Below are 21016 nucleotides of genomic sequence, written 5' to 3'. Positions count from 1 at the left end.
ATCTTCCAAACTCAAAACAAGAAAACTGAGCTGATTTGGTTGGTTGGTTTGTTTGTTTTTTAAAGGCAACCTGAAGGAGAAAGCATTTATGAAAAAAGCATTTCCCTAATGTAAAGAACAGGAAAGAAGTAGAGTTAAAAACCACAAATGAAAGTTACAAGTTTTAAAATATAAGTGATTGATTGGAGAAGCTAAAGTGTTAATAGAATAGAACAATAGAGCAATTGCCAGGACTACAAGCAGTAAGAATGAATATTTTAAGGGAGAAAAGAAAAGCTATGGTCAAGTATAAGTTATTTATTGGATTCAGACGTAAAATCATGCAGTAAGTATATATAAAACCAAAAATTGTAAAGAAAACATTATATGCAAATATTTCTGTTCTCTATTTGAAAGATACAGAATAAAAAAAAGTCTAAGCCCGAGTGATGTTGTGGGTAAAAAAAAATAAATAACATCCATATCAAAAGAAGATATGAAGCAGAATTTGCTACCAGATTTCTTCAAATAAACAAATCAAGAAATAGTTTACAATAGGTGTAAAGAAGGGCTGAGGCAAGAATTACCCAGATCTGCTGTGGTTAATTGATAATTCAGCCTGGTATAATAAGGCAGTGCTGTATCTTCAGGCAATTTTTTTTTTTTTTTTGGATTCCTGTGCAAGAGAGAAAAGGGAGAAACCAGAGACCATCAGTCAGTCTGATGTTTCTTATGGGCCAGACAATGGGGCAGTAAGTTCAAGACTCTGTCAATGAAGAGTTAGACCTTAAGAAGGTAATTGATGCCAGGTAAAATGGTTTTAATGGAATGTACATCTTGTTAAACAAGTCTGTTATCTCTCTTTGATAAGATTATAGGTTTGGATGATTAGGACAGCTGTGCTGAGGAGGTACCTTTGGATTTCTCCAAGGCACTTCACTTAATATTGCCTGACACACTGATTAAAATCTTGCATTAAAGGGAATCAACAGGGCAAAAGTAGATGGATGAAAAGCTGTCTCACTGACATAGAGTTATGAACATAACTGGTGCTGGTTGAGGCCATTAGTAGAGGATTTGTCTGGTCACCAGCTCTTGGTCAGATAACATATGATGCTTTCACCTATGATATACCAAGTGATACATATTTGCTTTTTAACACGTTATGAGAGAAATTATTAGAAAGGTGTGGTATTTTTAGTTTTCATCCAGAAAATTAAAGCTTGTAATGCCTAATCAAGGTGCAAGGACAGGAAAGAAAGAAAACAAATGTCTCTGCAGGAGATATATTTAAAAAAAAAATAAAAAAAAGAAGAAAAAAAATTGTTTGTAGGAGAGTCATCCTTTCTTCAGACACAGAACTGGATGGATATTGAACTAAATATTTCATCCAACTGAGCTAATATCCTTCCAAACAGATATGGAAATAAAGGAAGTCCAGAAGAGGCCCAGGCCCAAACACAAACTGAGAACTATGAAATAAATCTTTATTTAGAAGATTTAAAGAACACAATCTATTCAGGTTATTTATGAGAAAGTGGGAACGAGGGATTTGGTCTTGTGTCCCTGCAGATTGCAGAACCAACATCATATACAATAGTACATTAAGTAGTACTGATCCCTACCTGAAAAAAGATGAATCAAGAGGTTTCTCAGGGTCTCTCCCAGCCTTGTATTCTCTTATGTTGTGTTTTAAATAAGAAAAAAATTGCAATTTCCTAGTTTTGAAATAAATTAGATACCTGAGTAGCGACCAATAAAAGTGCTGAACTCTCCCTTGAAGTCCTTACAAGGAGATTTGTTATCCTTAATAAACACAAGCTAACTTCAGATTTTGGGGAAGATTGCAGTGGCCTGTGCCGCCCTGCAGGATTCATCTGTTAATCTACAGAATGAGAGTAGTTCTGTCAACATATCATTGCACCTCCATGCGTCTTCTCTGATTCTTTAAGTAGTACCTTAAGTAGTACACTGTCTTCTATTTTATATATATATATATATATAGTATATACACATATATGTACACACACACATATACAAAATTACACTCCCAAGGTTAAATTTCTTCATGGTGCTTCTTTAATATACAGCACTAGTTTTACAAAGTTACCTCTGAAACTATAAATCTGGACTTCTCTAGGGGCTGAGCTACTTTAAAAAGCCTGAGGACTGGGAAAAAGCTTTCAGCTGTATCTTCAGGCTGCTCTGTAAGTCTCCTGAAGTCTCCTGGGACACATCTTGACTATTTTGTCACCCTTTGTGCCTGGCTTGGGTCTTCTTATTAGGAACTATTTCAGTTTTCTTCCAAAAAGCTTGTGTCAGGGAAATCTCACCACATCTGGATGATATGAAGCATTTTGGACCTTTGCTAAGAGAAATCATGTTGGAATTGGGTTCCCTCATTTAAGTGAGAAGTGAATAGATGGGTGTTTGGGGGCAGACCCAGGGCTCAGTGCTCTGCACTGCTCCTGCCTCTGTGTGAGCTGCAGGGAAGCACCCAGAGGTCCTGGTTACCCCTTTCTTGCACCCATTTCTGCAACAGCTCATCTCTGATGCATGAAGAAGCTCCAGTCATCCTGGATAAATTTCCAAGAAACAAATTGTCTTAGAAGAAAACTGACGTGCCTTTGCTTCTGAGCTGTCATATCATTATTATAATGCAATATTTTCTTATATTTTACTACATTATTTCATGTTTATGCAAGTAAAGCACACAGTTTTATTACTTTGCAGAACCCAGTGATTAGCAATATTCCCACAGTCTAGGTTTTCCAACAAATAATTGTGGCTTTCCAACAAATAATTGCCTGGTTTTGGCTTGTTTGAAAGTAACATATTCCTAAATTATCATGATTTTTCAATCAAATACTTTTCCCTTCTTGTGCCTATTTTTTCAAATGATATCCCAAGTAGTATCATCCTGTAATAATTTAGCACTATAGCAAGGCTAGACTGTAGCACTAAAAAAACATATGGAAATTTTGGAAAATGTGAGAAATAGTGATGTGGAGAATACAATAATCAAAGTTCACTCTCCCTGAATTCACCGTCTTTCAAGATTTACTCACAGGAGGTCCTGAAACTGAACATTACTGACGGTACCAACAATGATTTAGGGAATCAGCAGATTAAGAGGGACAATTTTCTTTTCAATGAAGCTCCACTTGGCCCTTCTGACTCAGGGAGAAAAGCTAGGACTGTTATACTACTGTCATTATTAGCAGTACTTTGCATTTTTTGACTTATTACTAACATTTTTCCCCTTACCAAACAAGGCTTCTCAGTATAATTCTTTTTTAAAAAAAATAATGGGTATTGTCAAATCAGTGTGCATACTTATTTTGTTTTCTGAATTCATTACTAGATCTCTAAAAGCACCTTCTGATTTATTACTCCTGAAGTAATTATTAGAAATATTAAGGTTCGTGGTGTCTTGTCTCCTGCTGATAATATTTCAATTATGAGCATTTTAGAGAAAAGTTGATAGCTTTTGGTCTACTCTATACTACAAAACCTAATTCCCCCTGATTTCAGTGGGAGCAGGGTAGCATGTGTTGTTTCCTACTGTTTTCAGTGGGACGTTAGGAGATGTCTAAATCGGAATTAGAAACCTAAATACTTTGTTGCAGCAGGGATTTAGGGAGTAATAAGATGGATTTCTGTAATAAGCTGGGAGCTCATCAGGAAGTAACTAAGGAGAGGAAAGATGTATAATAGTCAGATAAAAGCTGAACACGAGCCATAGAAATGGTGCAGGTGCAAAGAAGGCAAAGGCACTCCTGGAGTGTCTCAAGGGAAGCATCACCAGCAGGAAAGTGTTAATTTGTGCTGCAGTACTGCACTGTTCTCCTCACCCCTTTGAAAAGAGAGATGAGTTTATACTGCAGCAGTCACAGGGAGTGGTCATGGAGGGGACTTGGGAAAGGAGAGTTCACCACTTGGAAGGAGTCTGACCGACCTGGGAGCTTGTCTCATCCTGCAGAAGGACGAGTGAGAAGAGGTGTGGCATCAGCTAGTGACACACCAGCAGCTGAACACCAGGGAAAGACCAGAAGCAGTTGATTTGAGGAATACAGCTATAAGAAAAAAAATGGATACTAACTGCTTACAGATAAATGTCTGAAAGTTAGAAATCTCAACAATTGCAGCAATTGTTGAGAATCTGGAAGAACCTCCAGTAGTGGTAATGAGGACAAAAATGTTTGGGGTTTTTTGTGTTGGTGGTTTTTTTGTTTTGGTTGTTGTTGTTGTTGTTGGTTTTGGTTTTGGATTAGTTTTTTTTTGTTTTTTTTTTTTTTTTTTTTTTTTTTTTTTTTAAACATGATCAGATTATAGATGGAACTTGATGATATGTGACAGCCAGGGATGAGACTTGTCCCAGGACATCCTTCTGGTATCCTATTCCTAGGGATTGTTAAGGATTGTTTAAACACAGGATTGTCCTCTGTCTCAATCTGGCAAGGGTTTCCAGTGGAGAATAATTCCTGTTAACATTTTGTATGAGACAAGAAAAGCCTGGGTCACAACAAAGCCTGACACTGTCTCTAGTGTGCGCAGTCCAGGGAGCTCTCCCATTTTTCTGGGGTGAAGAGCCATCCCTGAGGATGACTGAGGAAAACTCAGGAATGTAAATAATGGTGCGTGCCATTTTTAAAGTCTCAGCAAAGATGCTGCTTCAAGAAGTGGGACAAAAGAACAAAGAACGAGTATGAAGCCAGTTCTTTTGCAAGTGATGGGAAAAAAAAGACCTCTGTCCTGGATGTGCCCTTGGGACTATTTATCTTGTGGAAACCTGGTGTTTTCTCTCGTTATTTATTACTGCTTTCTCCTGAAATAAGCAGTACTGAATCTGGAGCCCAAGGTGAAATAAAACTTTTTTTTTGTTGTTGTAATTGAAACAGTCTAATGGCAATAATTCTGACCTGCTGGCTTTAGTCCTGTCATTCGGAGAACATGTCACAGAGTGCCCAAGTCAACCCTGGCTCCCGGGCTAGCTTGCTCAGCTTGAGAGACTTGAGTGTGCCCAGAGGGTGCCTGCTTATATCTTAGCAAGCTGAATATAGCTTGTGAAATCTCATAATTTCCACTGAGCCTTACAGTTCTTAGACTTGAACAACTTTAGTGCCTGTCAAATGAGGCTTTAGGCAGATTTGTAATATTTGACTTTGAGAGATGGGCAATACTGGAGCAGCACTGAATGAACAACATTTTCAATTTGAACACCTTCCACCTTGCAGAGCACTGCTATGCCAAGATCTCTTAGTTGGAGAGAAGGAGACTGAGGCACAGTGTCAGCTGACAAGAGGCTCCTTTAATTAAAGATAAAACACCTCTGTGAAGGTATTGTGCTGCTTGTTTTGTTGAGCATATACCACTCCTTTCAGTCATTCTTCTCATCCTGAGAAGCAGCTCAGGCTGTTCAGCTTCCAGAAGCTGAATTTTGCTTTTAGAAATAACAGCAAACTAAATTCTGTGGTATTTATTGCGGGGAAGATATTTACAGAAGGTGTTCATGGTCGATCATATGATCCTAGTATCCACTAGCAGCAATGTGCCTGGCCACTTGAACTATATTTAGAGAAAATGAAAATCCTATTTTAGTCTAGCATTATTTCTCAAGTCACACCCAGGGGGTCCTTAGGCAAAATGGGCTTGTTGTGCGGGAGTCTGTACATATGTAATGTGGGAGTCAGGAGTCTGCCTCAAAGGCTCCCATGATCAAAGCTATAAAACTGTGAAAGTGGGACAGAGAGGCTGGTAATTAGCTTATTTTGAGAGCTGTGCTTAGGTGTTGTAGAAATTCCCTACAGTCTGTGCAGATCCTAGGAAATGAGTCCTGATCCAACTCACTTACCACCCCCTATAGTTTCTGATGCCAAACTAGCTGCTATAGCTGAAATCAGGCATCTACTGCAGCTGTATGTGACTCTGAATGGGGCTGTAATTGGAGAGAAATCAACCAGGATTCATCTCACCCTGCATGAGACACCTACAGAGTATAGTCCTGCTCCACTTACTCGGCGAAGAGGCACAGCATCTTTAAGGTGTATCCTGCCAGGGTAGATGCCTAAAGCAGAGCAGACAAAACTCTCCCTAAAAGTTCCTATTTCTCTTTGTTCTCTCTGAAGAGCGTCTAGTTGACACCCATGTGTCAGCACGCCCTGGTTTTGGCTGGGATAGGGTTAATTTCCTTCTTAGTAGCTGGTACAGTGCTTTATTTTTAATTTAGTGCAATAACAACTATCACACTCCATCTGAGGCTGAGCAGGGCTGACCCTGAGTCAGAAACTTTTCAGTGTCCTGTGCTCTGCTCTGAGCAGGTGCACAGGAGTCATGAGGGAGCATGGGCAGGACAGGTGACCTGAAGGGGTCCCAAAGGGATCTTCCACACAACAGAACACTTTACTCAATATATAAACAGTCCCAAAAACTTGCCAAAACAAGAACTGTGTTCTTACAATGGTGAAAGCAACCACTGCATGGCTGGAAACATTACCTGTGCCCTATGCTCCACTTGGAACACTATACTGGGCCTTGAAAAGAGAATTTTAAGTAGCTATGGCATCCCAGAAATAATTTACTCAGACAATGGTGCTCATTTCTGAAACAATCTCATAGACACTTGGCACTGAGGGGGTCTATCACATCCCACATCATGCCCCAGCCTCTGGGAAGGTTGAATGATGCAAAGGATCGTTAAAGACTACAGTGAGAGCAGCGGGTGGTGGGACCTTCAAACATCAGAGAAACATATTTAGCAAAAGCCACCTGGCTGGCCAACACTGGAGGATCTGCCAATCAGGCTGTCCCTGACCAATCAAAACTTTTATGTTCTGAAGAAGAGGACAGAGTTTCTGTAGTGCCCACCAAAAATTTCTAGGGTTAAACCACCACCGTCTTTTCTCCAGGTGACCAGTGTGCTGTCTCAGCATTGTAATGAGATTCAGTTTGTTCCTTGATGGCAGACACATTTTGCCTTAATTCCTTATAACTGACAGATTTTTGTTACAAGGTGATCATCCATTGTAAGCAGATGAATACAGCTCTTAAATAGGCTAGAGCCTCTGTGCATGCTAATGGAATCACAGAAATAAGACACTGAGAAACAGGCTAGAAATACAGAACACAAAATATGTCAGAAAAATGCTAATTGCTCTGTGTAGTGTGTGGAAAATAGCTTGAGCACATTCATTACCATGATAGGGGATATATAATTTGTCATTTTGATATTATCACGAAATAAAACATAACATAATTGCAGTTAAAGACCAAAGAGATAACTGAGGTATTTTTTAGCTCTTAGAGGTTTTGCTGTAACTGCACTGGGCATATTGCATTAAGTCCTACCTACTGGAAATTAGAATGCATTCAGGAGAGCAATAAAAATTATTAGGGGTCTGAAATTCTTGACCTAGGAAGAAAAGATGAGGTACGTTAAAGCACACCTTTAGAAAGATGAAATGATGAACTAATTGCCCTACAGAAGGCTCCACATGTGATTTTCCACACCACACAAAACTTCAAAGGGCCACAGTGTAGGTGAATATCAATTCTGATATGTTAGTTGCAATGTAAAAGTCCAATTTAAACCAGAAACGTAACCTATATTCCTTGATGAATCTTCAGATCCCAAAATGGTTTTTTTGTAACTGCAAACCAAAAGGCTGGAAAATCCCTTTGAATTTTTTCCTTCATAAATTTCTTTTCTGAGTACTTGGTGCCTTTCTCTTAGGACAGAAAGTAAGATTAGGCTGGTGAAACACAATGCTTTTAGAATCCTTATGCAATACTGGCAAAATGTTTCATCTTCCTTCAAAGGCCCTTGGGCAAACTTCCTGTACATGCCAATAGAAATTCAGTGAATAGATTGAAGTGAAAATATTGTCCTGAGCAAAGAAATTTTTCCACAACTCTGAATTTGTCACTGCTCTATTTTGAGTTTTAATTGCCACCTAGAACATTTGGATGACATCAAAAGTCAAAGAATTCATCTGTAAATATTTCACCAATGCCAGTGGCAAGAGTCTCTAAAAATACACAGTAGAGGACAAAAGGCTCAAACTGAACATCAAAATTTTGTCTGAAAAAGTTGACAATCCAGTGAATAATTTACTGATTGATGGCATTGTCCTGAGCTTTGCCCAGCCAGAGTCAAACTGGAGGTATTGTCCCTGTGCCCGCTCCCCCACGGGTGGTAAGAAGTGCACTGATAACCAGACTGCTCTTCTGGAGGGGGAGCAGAGTGGGGCCAAGAACTTGAAGCTGACTATGAGCTCTTTGAAGCAGGAATTATTATTCACAAGAGCTTGCTGTTATAAATAAACTGAACCACATCAAAGCTGAGGAGTTATGTGAGCATCCAAATATTGTCTTTCCAGAACTCACCGGATCTCGACTGGGCAGACCTGAGCCAAAGATACAAATGCAAACTTAAGTCTGCCCTTAATGATCACATCATCTTTAATGATGATGCAGGAAAAAGAAATAAATTAGGAGCGCTTTTACTGGTGAGGTGAATTCCAACTTTAATGTAAATTAAATTCAGATGAACCGTTTTGCATGTACTTGTGTCACTGAGGAGTTCACAGGATTTTAGCAAGTCATTTTGCTGAGTAAGCATATGGCTAAGTGCTCTCTGAAATAGAGATGTTTTCCTGGAATATGACTGAAATCATAAAAAGAAAATATTAAGACTGAAAAGCTACACTGAGATAGAATAATTCAATCTTATCTCTACCAGATTCCATAAGAGGACATCAAATGGATCCTGCATTGCATATATACTTCTGGGGAGACCTGAAACACAATTTTCTTCTTGATTTATAGATCAACTGTGACAGCACTCTGGCCTTGAGTTAGTTATGCCAGTGATTAATGCTGTCAGAGCACTAAAACACACCTTATTTCACCAGTTGTTCATCACTCTGATTATTAAAAAAAGAAACTGTTGCAAAGCCCCAATGCATTTTAGGGACAAAAATGTAGGTTAAGAGCAGTTGCTAGAACAGTATTTTTTATTTCCTTCCCTCCCGCTTCCTCTCTGGTCACACCTTTTAAAATCATTAACTCCTTAGACCTGGGTCTGTCCCTTTTGCCTTGGATCTAAATCACCCAATTTGCTCAGGCCATTAAAGTGGTCATAGTTGATATCAAAGTGTATGGATAAGAGTAATAGCTTTAAATTGGAAAAGCACCCTGGGGGAAAAATATATATCAAAGAAAATTAATTAGTGGAATAGACTGAGCTCCCACTTACCAGCTACCAAACATTTGACAGCTTTACTCTAAATGTGTTCTGCACTGGACTTGCTCTCCATGTCTACTGTGTGGAAAGAATGGCCTGCCAGGCTTCTCCCAGGTATCTAAAATTCAATATTGTAGTACAGCTTTGAAATATCAAGTCAGTTCAAAAATATAAAGCCATTCAAGGAGTGGTACAATGTGCATGCTTAGGTACCCTCACATTTTCACAGCCTGGCAGCCAGACATCTTTTACCTGTGCACACAGGTAGAAGAGGGAACCCTTAAAAAGGCAGGTGGAAGGATAATTCTCTACCAGATTATTCATGCATTTGTTCTCCAGGGGTAACAAACTTGCAGGTAGTATCAGCAGATCAAGTCTCTTCTGCAGTGTTCAGTATCATGCTACTGATAGCTGTCAAAAACCAGCATGCCACTGAAGTCCAGCATCTTTAAGGTGACACCTGCCATGCAGTACCAACAAGCACAGAGAATAACAACTCATTCCCACACAGGGGAAACAACAGAGTCCTTGTATTAATGGCTCCCCTGAGCGGGCTGTTCTGCACTGTGCGAGCTCAATGGACCTATTCCTGTTCCCTCCTGGGAGGCATCAGCAGAGAACCTGCTCCTGGTCCTTTGGAAGAGGACCTGGTGACATCCTGGCACCTGTGAAGTCACTGGGGGTGTTGCTAGGATACTCTCCAAGGTTTCAGGACTGGGTGAAACAATGACCCAGTTCCATCAGCTGTGTCTTTGTAGGTGATCTTCTGAGAGATCTTAGACAGGTGTGCCAGCTACCAGAGGGCCACTGCCAGCATCTGGTCTGATTGAAAAGTGACCTTTACTGCTGCCCCAATGGAGTGAGCTGAGAATGGCCTGGGTGACTCATGTGCTGGTGCTTTGGGAAAGAACAACAACCAATTTTTAAGATGACAGGGTGACTCATATTCACAGATTCCCTCACCCTTGACGTGTGCCCAGATTTTCAAATAATTTTAAAACACCAGTATGGTTTTCCTAGATTAATATTTTTTATTTTCACATACAAAATAAATCTTTAAACTGAGTGTGATAAAATATGAGTGCATTTACAGAAATGTTATTTTATTTAATAGTATGTTCCTACTCTGTTCCTTCACTGCCCTGCTCTTTCTTTTTACTTCAGTTTCTCACTGGATTTCTCCTTTGATTCTTTCCCTTTTCGTCTTTAAATCTTTCCCAAAGTAAAAATTCAACACAAAAGGTCCGAGTTCTAATCCAGCACTTAAAATCACCAAACTGACAAAAAAAAGAATGTTCTGTGAATACATTTGAAATATAAATAAGGAAAAGAGACTGCAAAGCATCCCACCACCAATGGGAAGAACAAAAAACCCCAGAAGACTGCAGAGAAGACTGAAAATAATTGTCATCTTTGCTTCCCTCTTCTCGCCCACAATATTACTTATACCTAGATACATGACAAAATTTATTTTAAAAAAGAGATTGAAATGCAAATGAAGTCAGGGAGGGAACCAACAGTCAATGAATATTTATATAAAATAGTTGCTGTCAGCTCAGCAGGACCTGATAAAATTGAGCGAATTTAAGGAATATCCAAGACAGCTCTGAGTTATCCATGATTATCTTTGAGAACTCAGCAAGTGTACTGTGATCTCAGAGGACTGAAGGAAAGAGTACATTGGATCAGGGATTTCAAGATCAGCTACTTTAACATTGTTACCTAGGTAGACACAAGAAAAGATTACTAAATAATCAGTTTCTTCAGGTTTGTAGAATAATTAAATATTCCTAAAGGTGCTTCCTTCCACTTAAGGCTGAGTAATGAAAAGCAAAGAGTGCAGCCATGTCAATAGCAAATCAGGCCAAACTAATTTAATTTTCTGTTTTAAAGAAAATCAGACAATTATGTAGACACAAAAGATGAGGTCTGTTGAGTAAATAATAGATCCAGCTTTAATGATGCTATTGATGGTGTCCCAGTTGACTCTAGCATGTGCACTAGGAGAATAGAATTTAGGTGCCTGAGAGCTAAAGTTCACTGACACAGGAGTTCAGCAGGACAAATCATGGATTCTGTCAGTCATTTCTCCTTCATTTCCACCTTGATTAAAAGGGTCCTGTTGGAATGCTGGAGGCTGAAAATTTCAGGCTTTCTGTGCTAAAATGTGCTGACCCTCAGGCAAGCACCGCATTTGGCTTGAGGCCTTGGAACAGGCTTCTGAGATTGAGAGACAGCATGGGAGTCGTGGGTGTGTAGTTTGAATAACATTGTGTGATCTCACAGGGTGAAAAGTTTAGATTTAAGATTTTAGTATATAGTAATACATGTGAGTGAAGATGGAGGACTTTGGGTATTGTCTGAGTCCTTCTTAATCTTCTTTTTCCTTCTTTTTCATGGGTTGGGGTGGTTTTCTGTAATTGGTTGATGGAGTCCACATTGCAGACTTCAAGTAGTTACTGGGTTTAAAGTAAAAATAATATAGGTGGCATTTCATAATTGGACAGATTGTCCTTGAAAAGACCTTGTAGAGATAGAGGAGTGTTCCATTTTACCTCATTTCTCTAACTTTCTAGTTAGAGCTCATGGCTCATGAGTCTGTAAATAGATAAGAAATAATAAACATCCAAGTCTGAACATGAACTTCGACTCCTGTGTATTAATCCTGATCTTGGCAGGGAAAAAGAAGCTAAAGAGACCCTGGGATAGAACTGGGCTGTGAAGTCTTGGTAGGAGATCAGCTTTGAAACTAAATTTGAATTGGAGAGAATGTTTGAAAATGGTCAGATGAAATTCCATGAAAGTCAGGAGCCAAGTGCTATACTTTGGAAAGATGGACAAACAGAAGGTGGTTAATCTTTGCTTTGGTACAACTGCCAAAAAGAGAATGATGAATATTGGGGATCACAAACTCAAATTACGTTATAAAGGGGCATTGTTGCAAACATTTTCTTCTGAGAGTTACTGTGTAAGGTTTTGGATGTAAGCAGAGAAGTGCAACTTTAAAAATAACCAGAATAATTTTAAAATAAAGATATAAGCAAAAAGAAAATAATCCAAATGAAATAAACAGGAAAAAAAAAAAAAAAGAAAAAAAAAGAGGCTGTCAAAAGAGTGTTAATCTAGGGTAGAACAAATTAAATTATGTTTAGTCTGCAAAATGGTGTGATGAGGCCAATGAGAATGTCATCATTTGTACTTGTAAGATAGAAAACTATCAATTCATATTAATCAATTTCATCATCAAAGAAAATGTAAATTGCACATTAAGTAAATATTTTAAAATATGAAAGATGTATAGTACAAACAGTATGCAGACTTTGTGGAATCTTCTTCAATGATTTTTTAAGAGGATTAAGACAAATTTTTCACACATGATGTGAGTATAAATACTCTTCCTTAGGGCAGAAAGGTCCTTCTGGTCTTCTACTTCCATGAATGCCTGATCAAGTGATGAAATTAATTCACCCATCCATGCTGTCTGCATGCATGAAAAACATTGTCAGGATATACTGATATCCCCTGAAAAGGGTTGGAATGAATGTGGTGGAACATCAAGGAAGGAACTGACTCTGGCCCATAGGGATAAACACTGCAGAGCTCCATCTTTTGAGACTTTTTAGATATGATTTGCATAATGCAGCTTCTTCTGTCTCTGTAAACACCTCAGTGGTATTTTTTGGGTTGGGACTAAGAAAAGTGGTTCTGGAAGAAGGTAAACTGAAAATTTAAGGCAACAGCAAAAAACTTACAAATCCAAGCAATAATTTGCATAAACCTTGATAGAACAAAAGGAATGGGATATTGCAGTACAGAAGAGAGGGTTAAAATATCGGGCTTGTAACCATGAGCTAGCAATTAGGAATGATCCAAAGGAGCCACATGTGATGCCAGTGTTTCTTCATGATAGTCATTAAGAAGTTAGTAATCTTAATCTTTGTCTAATGGTATAAAGTGCACCCACTCTTTCCTCAGAGATGGAGTGTGCCCCTGGTACACAGCTATCCTAGGTTACAATGTAAGATGTGCCCTAAGTATCTATTCTATCACCATCTACATGAGCTGTTGAAGCTAGGTTAGGCAGTGTTTCCCTTGCCCCCTCCCTCCAGACCATCTTCTGTTAATGGCCCATCAATGCCCTGCTGCATGACTCATAGATAACTCCCTCCGGGAGCTATCTCTGTTTAATGGACAATCAAGGACCCATTGCAAGACTCATAGAATGATATCAGCCCATTGTGAGATGCTCTGCCCAGGGGGAGGAGCCAAGCATTCCCACCTGGATATAATCTGGGATTTGGGACAGCACAGGCAGCCTTACCCACTGGATTCCCAGAGGACAACAGCTACCAGACCTTTCTACAGGATCACTGCTTCAACAAGACCACTTCATCTGGACTGCTATCACCACAGTGTCAGGTTGTATTCTGACTCTGTCAGTGATCTTTTGTACTATTGCATGTGGGGTTTTTTTGTTTGTTTGTTTGGTTTTTTTTTGGTTTTTTTTTTTTTTTTCACCTCTTGTTTTTTGTTTTTTTTTTGTTTTTTTTTTTTTTTTTCCCTTCTCTCCTATTAAATTGTTTTTTCTGACTTCGAGTCTCTCGCTGGTTCTGCCTTCAAGCCAGCACAGCAGCGTTGCCCTGTGTATTTTTCCCTTTCTCTAACTATTGCTATTGCTGGCAAAGTATGCAAGTCTTGACCCAGAAACAAATTTACATAAAAACATGTTGTATACTTTTACTTTAAACCTAAGGGGGCAGAAGTCAATCTCACATCACTTTTGTTTCCACTATGCAGATTAATTCATTTGTGTTCACAAAACCCTCTGAAATTTTGGCTAGTGGTGCATAAATCCTGTTAATATTGTAAAAAATTTTCTTCCTAGCTTGTTTTAATAGACAACAGTGTCAGAAAGGAAATCTAGTGATACTAGTGGCCAGCTTGCTGGTATTCTGAGATAGATGGTTATTACTGGAGAGGACAGAAAGTTAGATGAAGTTTTACTGGACGCCTTCATTCTTTTGTCGTAGCTGACACCTGGCTGGCAGCCATAACAAAGATCTGAGAGGTAGTGGCACATTTAGGTGGCCTGTGCAGGCCAATGTCTCACACAGGGAGTGTTTGGGGTAGAACTGTTGATCCTCATCTACTGTTTTGAGGTGTGGTAGAATAATTCCATTTCCTTATCACAATCATCTTTTCCTATCAGCAAACACTGTGCAAAGGGTTGTGCAACGTTTTCATTAGTCCCAGAATACTGGAATTCAGGTGAATTATTGACCAAAGGAGAAACCATGTCCCAACACAATGCCTTCCTTAGGTGGGAGAAAATGATGAAACAGCTGAGTTGTTCCTAATGCCTCTCTTTACTTGAGATCCTTATATCTTTCTCTAAGCTATAGATAATTTTGATGGGTAACACAGTGTAAGTCTACTTAGAGCTGTATTTTTCAGCAGTGATCTGTTCCAAAGATTGTCCAGTCAGAAAACTGCTTCCCACCTAGAGGTGGAAAACAGATCTCCTTGTCCCCTCAGTAATGTAGCTATGATTCCGGCAGCTTTGATAAAAATAAAGGCCCCAAAGATTCAATAGCTGAGGAAAACCATAGATGCTTTATACACAGGTGTAACTCATTTATCAGAGCCCACAATTATCCAAGTCTTTTCCCAAAGTGAACCAGACGTTATGCACTGTACCACAGGACTTGGACAATATGCTGGGTAACGTGATGCTTGGCCTGGGCCTTCTTCTGGAGGTGTGTGTTCTGCCAGCCTCCACGTTCCTCTTCAGCCAGGGGCTTTGACCCTTCACACTGTGATTATCTGTGCTGTTATGATGTCTCCGTTTTGTTTATTCCATCTGACAAGCAATAGAGTACTTGCATACAGCTGGTCAGAAACCACCCATGAAGAAGGCATAAGACAAAATGACAAAGCACCAAAGGCTGTCAGGTTTGACTTCTCTTACTCATTGCCAATTTCAGTGTGTTGGGCTGTTAATTGGTGTTATAATTGTTCTTATAATTAATCATATAAATCACACTTCCTGTATGTGTCCCCACATACAAGAGCCCTTGCCGTTGTTTCAAAAGCACATTGAAAGCTCAGGTAATTACAGGTATTCTGTTTCTGTTAGGTCCTAAATTGTGATTTTAGTCCTGTCTGTGCTGGACATCTCAAAGTTTAACATTACCCACAAGATCTGTGTAACCCACTCCCCTATTGAGGGGTCCCCATGATGAATGTTTGCTCATTGCCAGGGCTCCTGCTCATTGCCAGGTTTTCACAGCCAGGACTTCTCTAGACACAACTTTCCATTTTCATGGCACATCAGCAGCTGTGACACAGGCTTGTGTGACACCCTGTCCCACACTGGTGAAGCCATGCATTCTGCATGGTCCTGTTCACTGGGAGAGATGGATGTGGAGAGTCTGATGAAGAGAGTGCTGGGACACCCTGGCTGTGATGCTACCTGTGTCCTGCCTGTGCGGTAATGTGAGCCAGGAGCCAGTTGTGAGCCTCATGTTCAGCATGTGGAGCTCTGCAGGTCTGTTTTAAATGTCTGTGCCTTGGTAGTAGCAAACAATATTTACCACCTGGTCTAAGCAAGTTGATGAAGCTCAGCCCTGCTCTGACCTTATCAGCTGGTCTGAGAGAAGATATAACCTCTTCCCCAAACTTTGTTTCCCCCTGCATACTTATATGTAAACAACTACTCTCCTGTTTGTAAACCTAAGTGCTGCACAGCTAAAGAGCCTCACAGACTATTCTGGCTGATGTTTTCCTTGGAAGTAAGTGTGGTCTCTGTCATGTAGTGCCTCCAGGAAGCTCTTTCATGTGCAATATGGAACACAAAGAAAGATCATGTTGCCATTACTATTTATCATCAAGATATAGACTTTAAAAAGGCTTTAAAAGATCAGTTTTAAACTGGCCCAGTGATTATTATATTGATGTAAATCAGCAATTGGAAACAAGGGTCAGAAAGGAAGGAAAACATTAGGAAAAATAATAGAATAACTTAGTATTGCTTAATATAAAGAAAAATGGACTCAGGCTTGTCAGTGTGCCATTTATTAAACATTGTCTTACATTTGCTTTGCTATTTACTTCAAATGCCCGAGAACCTCTGAACTGGCAAAGATGAATGGAAGTTTTCTGGCACACAGCACTACTGAGTTCAAAAGGAATAAATGTGATCAAACCCAGTCAAAAATAATCCCTATTTCATTGTATTCAGTCTCTCTTTTGTGTTCATTTAACTTCTTTTTAGTTGCACAGGGAAGAAATTATGGGATGAGAGGTTACCTGGTAGCCTTCTTGAGAAAACGTGGATATTTTGACCCATCTCAGCAACAATATTGTCTTCAAAAGAGGCTTAATACAATCTTTCAAGGTAGGCTGAGGTCACAGCAATGTTTAAATAATGTATGGTGAATTGTCTGCAAGCATAAAAGTGCTTTGAAAAATAAAGATTCTTAAAATTACTTAAACCTGTTTTCAGATAGGGACAACGAAGAAAAGGTTTCTTTAATAAACGAGTCAGTAATAAAATTTATTAGCATTATAATGTAAGGATTCTTAAACAACATTAGATCATAAGTCTTCTGAAGGGGTTATTAAAATTTAATTTCAATAGAGCTATGAAGTTTTATAGTAGCTGAAGAGAGAACATCTGCAGAAGCATCCCCTTGAACTTTGCACTTGGGAACAGGTGGTTAAATGAGATTTTTGGTGCTCATGTATGTTGAGTCATAGCAGACTTGTTAAAGCTCACCTGTCCCTGAATCTCAGCAAACTAATTAAGATATATTCTGGAGTAGCTTAGCCAAGTTGTGATGGGCATTGGCTGCCCTCAGGCAGAACAGACAGTCATAAAGCTCTTGGCTGCTGCTAGAAACAGCAAACAAGATGTTCTGTGTGTGGTTTATTTGTGAAGGCAATGCTGTTAGAATAGCAGCCCTTTTCCAAGAGAGTCTTCTGGAAATGTGTGGGTATCATGCAATTACATGCATGAGCTCATACTGTGTTGGTGGGAAAGGACTGAAGACCATAGGCTGAAAAAACGGAGGTAGTGGCCTTTTTTATGGGATCAACATCTGGGCAGTGTAAGCTACAGAGAAATGAAAACTTTTGGTGTAAATGTAAGCACTTTCTAGACAAGGAGCTAGTACTGAGAGCCTTCAGCTCTGGAAATAGCTTATTGTTTCTTGCTGAGCTGGCTGAAAGGGAAAGCATTATGACCCTGACTGTTCAAAGCTACAATTAACGGCAATTGATTGATAACACCCTTCTTGCCCCACAGCTCCAGCCAAGAAATTAGGGGAAATACTGAGTGACTGGCTTAAGGCTGCTTCCTGTAAGCCCATGGCACAGGGATGGAGTGTGAAAAAGACAGGGTTGGGTTGTCCTCGTGCAGAGCCAGTAAGTTTTGGGCTCCAGGCTAAACAAGCATTTTCTGAAGGGAGAAGCAATGGGTGTAAATGCCTGGTGCACGCAGGACTGCAAGAGAGGAAGCCTGACTCTGTGATGGGGACTGACTGCCAGAGAAAAAGTCTTCCAGGCGCCTGCCTTGGTACACTCTTTTCCACTTAAGTTTTCCCATTCTTCTCAGTAGTGTGGCAAGAACATAGGGCAGAATGTCTTGATGGCTGTTGGAGACAAAAAAGGAGATCTTATTTCTGAATGTGTGTCCTGGTAAAGCAATGGGATAACTCCTGTCAACAGAATGCAGGGACCAAGCTCCACCAATTTTTGTTTAAACCCTGCCACTGCTATGTCACCTGACATATCCCAGGAGGAAAGTGGCTGTGCAGCAAGCCACAGGCCCGAACTATATTCAAGGCTGAAGCTGTCATCCAGCCACTGTTTCAGTCTGTGTTACATCCCTTGAGGCTACCACAATAGTTTGTCAAACTGTATCAGAAGGTGGCAAATGTGGTTCAGTTCTTTGTGGTAGTGTGAGAATTGTTTTATTAGGTTTTTATAAGAAGTTTATGTTATGGTTCATTTCACTGTATCCCCAATTCTGTAACTCTTTTGTGTTGTCTGTATAATAAGGTGTTTTGTGTCAGTCTTCCCACCCCTCACCTGACTTGGAACATCTCCTCTGCCCCACCCCCCCCTCTCTGGGGCAGCCTGTCTGTCACTTTGGGAATCCCCCCCAGATTGCAAAATCTCAGGGAGAGGGCTTCAGGTGATAGGTCCCCTGGGGAGAATTCCTTTAGCTCTGGATTTTAGTGGTCTGAGGCTTGGGGGTGGGCACACCTTGTTACCCTCTGAATCCCCTGATTTGTTGTCTTGTTGTAACCTCCCTTGAACCCCTCCCCCGCTTATAAGATGGAGGAAGGAGATTCAAATCCTCTCTGCTCTGCTCTCTCTCTCTGGTTTGCTGGCCTCTCTGGCCTGAGGTTTGGACCAGCTACGGACTTCCCGCAGCTGGGCCTGAATAAACATCTTTTAACCTGCACAGCTGAGAGACATCCTTTTCTACTGCCGCTGCTGTCACGACACTATTTAGTCCAGCTGCTGCTGAGAAGCCGAGCCAGCAGGTAAAGATAACCTGCGTGCCCATCCGAACTGGGAACCTCTTGTAGCTGTGCAGATCTGAGCCAGCCGGAGGTCAGCGTCCGCCCGGTGCAGAGACAGAACCAGCTACAGTTCTTCTAGTCAATCTTTCATAAAACAGACTGCATAAAATGCTAGCTGCTTCTTAAAGGGGCCATTTTTGATATTTCAGAGGAATGTTTATGTTCCAAGCAGTCACCTGATAATCCCTGTCTTCCATCAGCTGTCACCCTGGTCTCTGATAGACAAATATTTTAAAATATTTTACTGGATGTTAACTGGATCTTCCAAGTTCTTTAGTCAATTTAGGGCAACTTGTACATCAAGACTGGCTAGCAATTGCTTGTGCACTTTACCTTAAGAACTTGCTGTATTGCAGGCAAAACAGCTTAATTGCATGTGGTCTATGAAAACCTTACTGTCTGAACTTTGGTTTTCCAATTTTGATAAATGCATCTTTTTCCTTGAATAAGAACTGTAAGAAGAAGCACCTGTAAACTTCTTTGGCTGGTGTATTATTTTTGCTTCTTGCCAGGGATGACTTTAGTGAGGACAGAGGGGGGTTGAATGGCATCCTGCTCCCTTCCGGCAGTGACAGCTGCACTGTGGTCAGAGGCTGCTGCTATGACTCTTAGTGTGGCCATACAGATTCCATCCCACCCATCCTGGGTCCCTTCAGGTTATCAGGCCCTGATTCTTCAGCATCTCTTCAGACTGTTGTGACAAAAGCAGAGACTGCAGCTGAGGGTTGAAATGATTCTTGCTATCAATGAGAGGAAGAAATAGGAGAATTTATGGTTGCCTTTCATCACAGGGAGAGAAAAAAACCATTTCTTTCTAAGGACCCTCAGCTGGCCTCAGCCTTTTCTAACTATGAAGTCTGTATGTGTGTGTATATATATATATATATATATATATATATATATATATTTTTTTTTTTTTTTTTTTTTTTTTTTTTTTTTTTTTTTTTTTTCAGTTCCTAGGAAAACAGAATGTCTGTCACCCCGGATGTTCTAAAAATATCCAGGCAGATCACTGGACTGCTCCAGGGAGGCAGTAAGGTCACTACAGGAGGTGACAAACCAGGCTCAGATCACAGCAGATCCAGGGTCAGGGCTGCCAAGGACTGCTTCTCTCATTGCTTGCAGAATGCTCACAATTTACAGGTGCTAATCCAAACTTTGGGACATTAACTTGTCCTTCAACTACACAGAAGGAGATACAAGGAGTGAAAATATTACCCAGTCTGTTGCTTTCATTTAAGCAATTTTTAATCTTATGTTTATCTTCCAAAAAGATCACCTGAAAAGAACAGTGACTTTTGGTCATTATGGCTTTATGCTGTGCTTTCTCCCGCTTTCTCTGCCCTTGTTATTCTTCTATTCCTTGCATAAATTGGAAAAGCAGGTTTGTCCTCAAATGAACTCAAATGTCAGCTTGCAACTGTAGTTCTTGTCAGTTACATCTTTGCATTGATTCATAGCAGCTGGTAAACTGAGATTCTTTTATAATTCCTAGATCTAGATACTATGTATGAAACTGGTTTGTAATGACATTTTCATGTATTATTATCTCTGTTGGGAGAAAAGTTGCTTTCCATATTGTCAGTTCTAATTTGTAACAAAGATAGATTAATGCAAGCAGAAAAAACACTAGAAAATTATCATAAAACCTGTGAAGGGAGAGATGAAGAAAATTTGAGTTTGTGTATTTGCCCTACAAAAGTTTTGGGTTTTGTTTTGTGTGCAATGAGCAATGGGAAGGGTCCCCATTTAGGCATTTTGAGTGATGCAAAAAGTCACGGGCAGCCTGAAAAATGTATTAAGTGCAGATGTTTCTCTGAGTGTGTCCAACATGAAAAAAGTGCCTCAGCAGAATCAGGAGGAAAATAGTGCAATCCCATGTGGTCTCCCAGTGATCCTCCATGTACAGTTTTGCTGCATTGGTGGGCAGTAAGGTTTGTATTTGGGATCTTCAACCCTGCTGAAGGAATTCCTTTGGAGTCCTGTGTGGTGAAATATTTGCATTTGCTAATCAGGCTGGTGTCTTGGGTTGCAGTGCAAGATGTAACTAAAAGTATGTATTCTATTGCCATCTGTTGAAACTGGCTCGGTGTTTTTCTTTATCTCTTCCAGGACCCATCCTCCCTCCAGAGGGATATCTTCTGATAATGGGCCATTAAGGCTCACTGCATGACTGATACAATTACATCAACCCATTTTGAGA

Source organism: Hirundo rustica, chromosome 1 (genome assembly GCF_015227805.2).
Source record: "Hirundo rustica isolate bHirRus1 chromosome 1, bHirRus1.pri.v3, whole genome shotgun sequence".
NCBI classification, from domain to species: domain Eukaryota; kingdom Metazoa; phylum Chordata; class Aves; order Passeriformes; family Hirundinidae; genus Hirundo; species Hirundo rustica.
The sequence above is the reverse complement of the archived record's forward strand: the minus strand, read 5'-3'. Positions refer to the sequence as shown.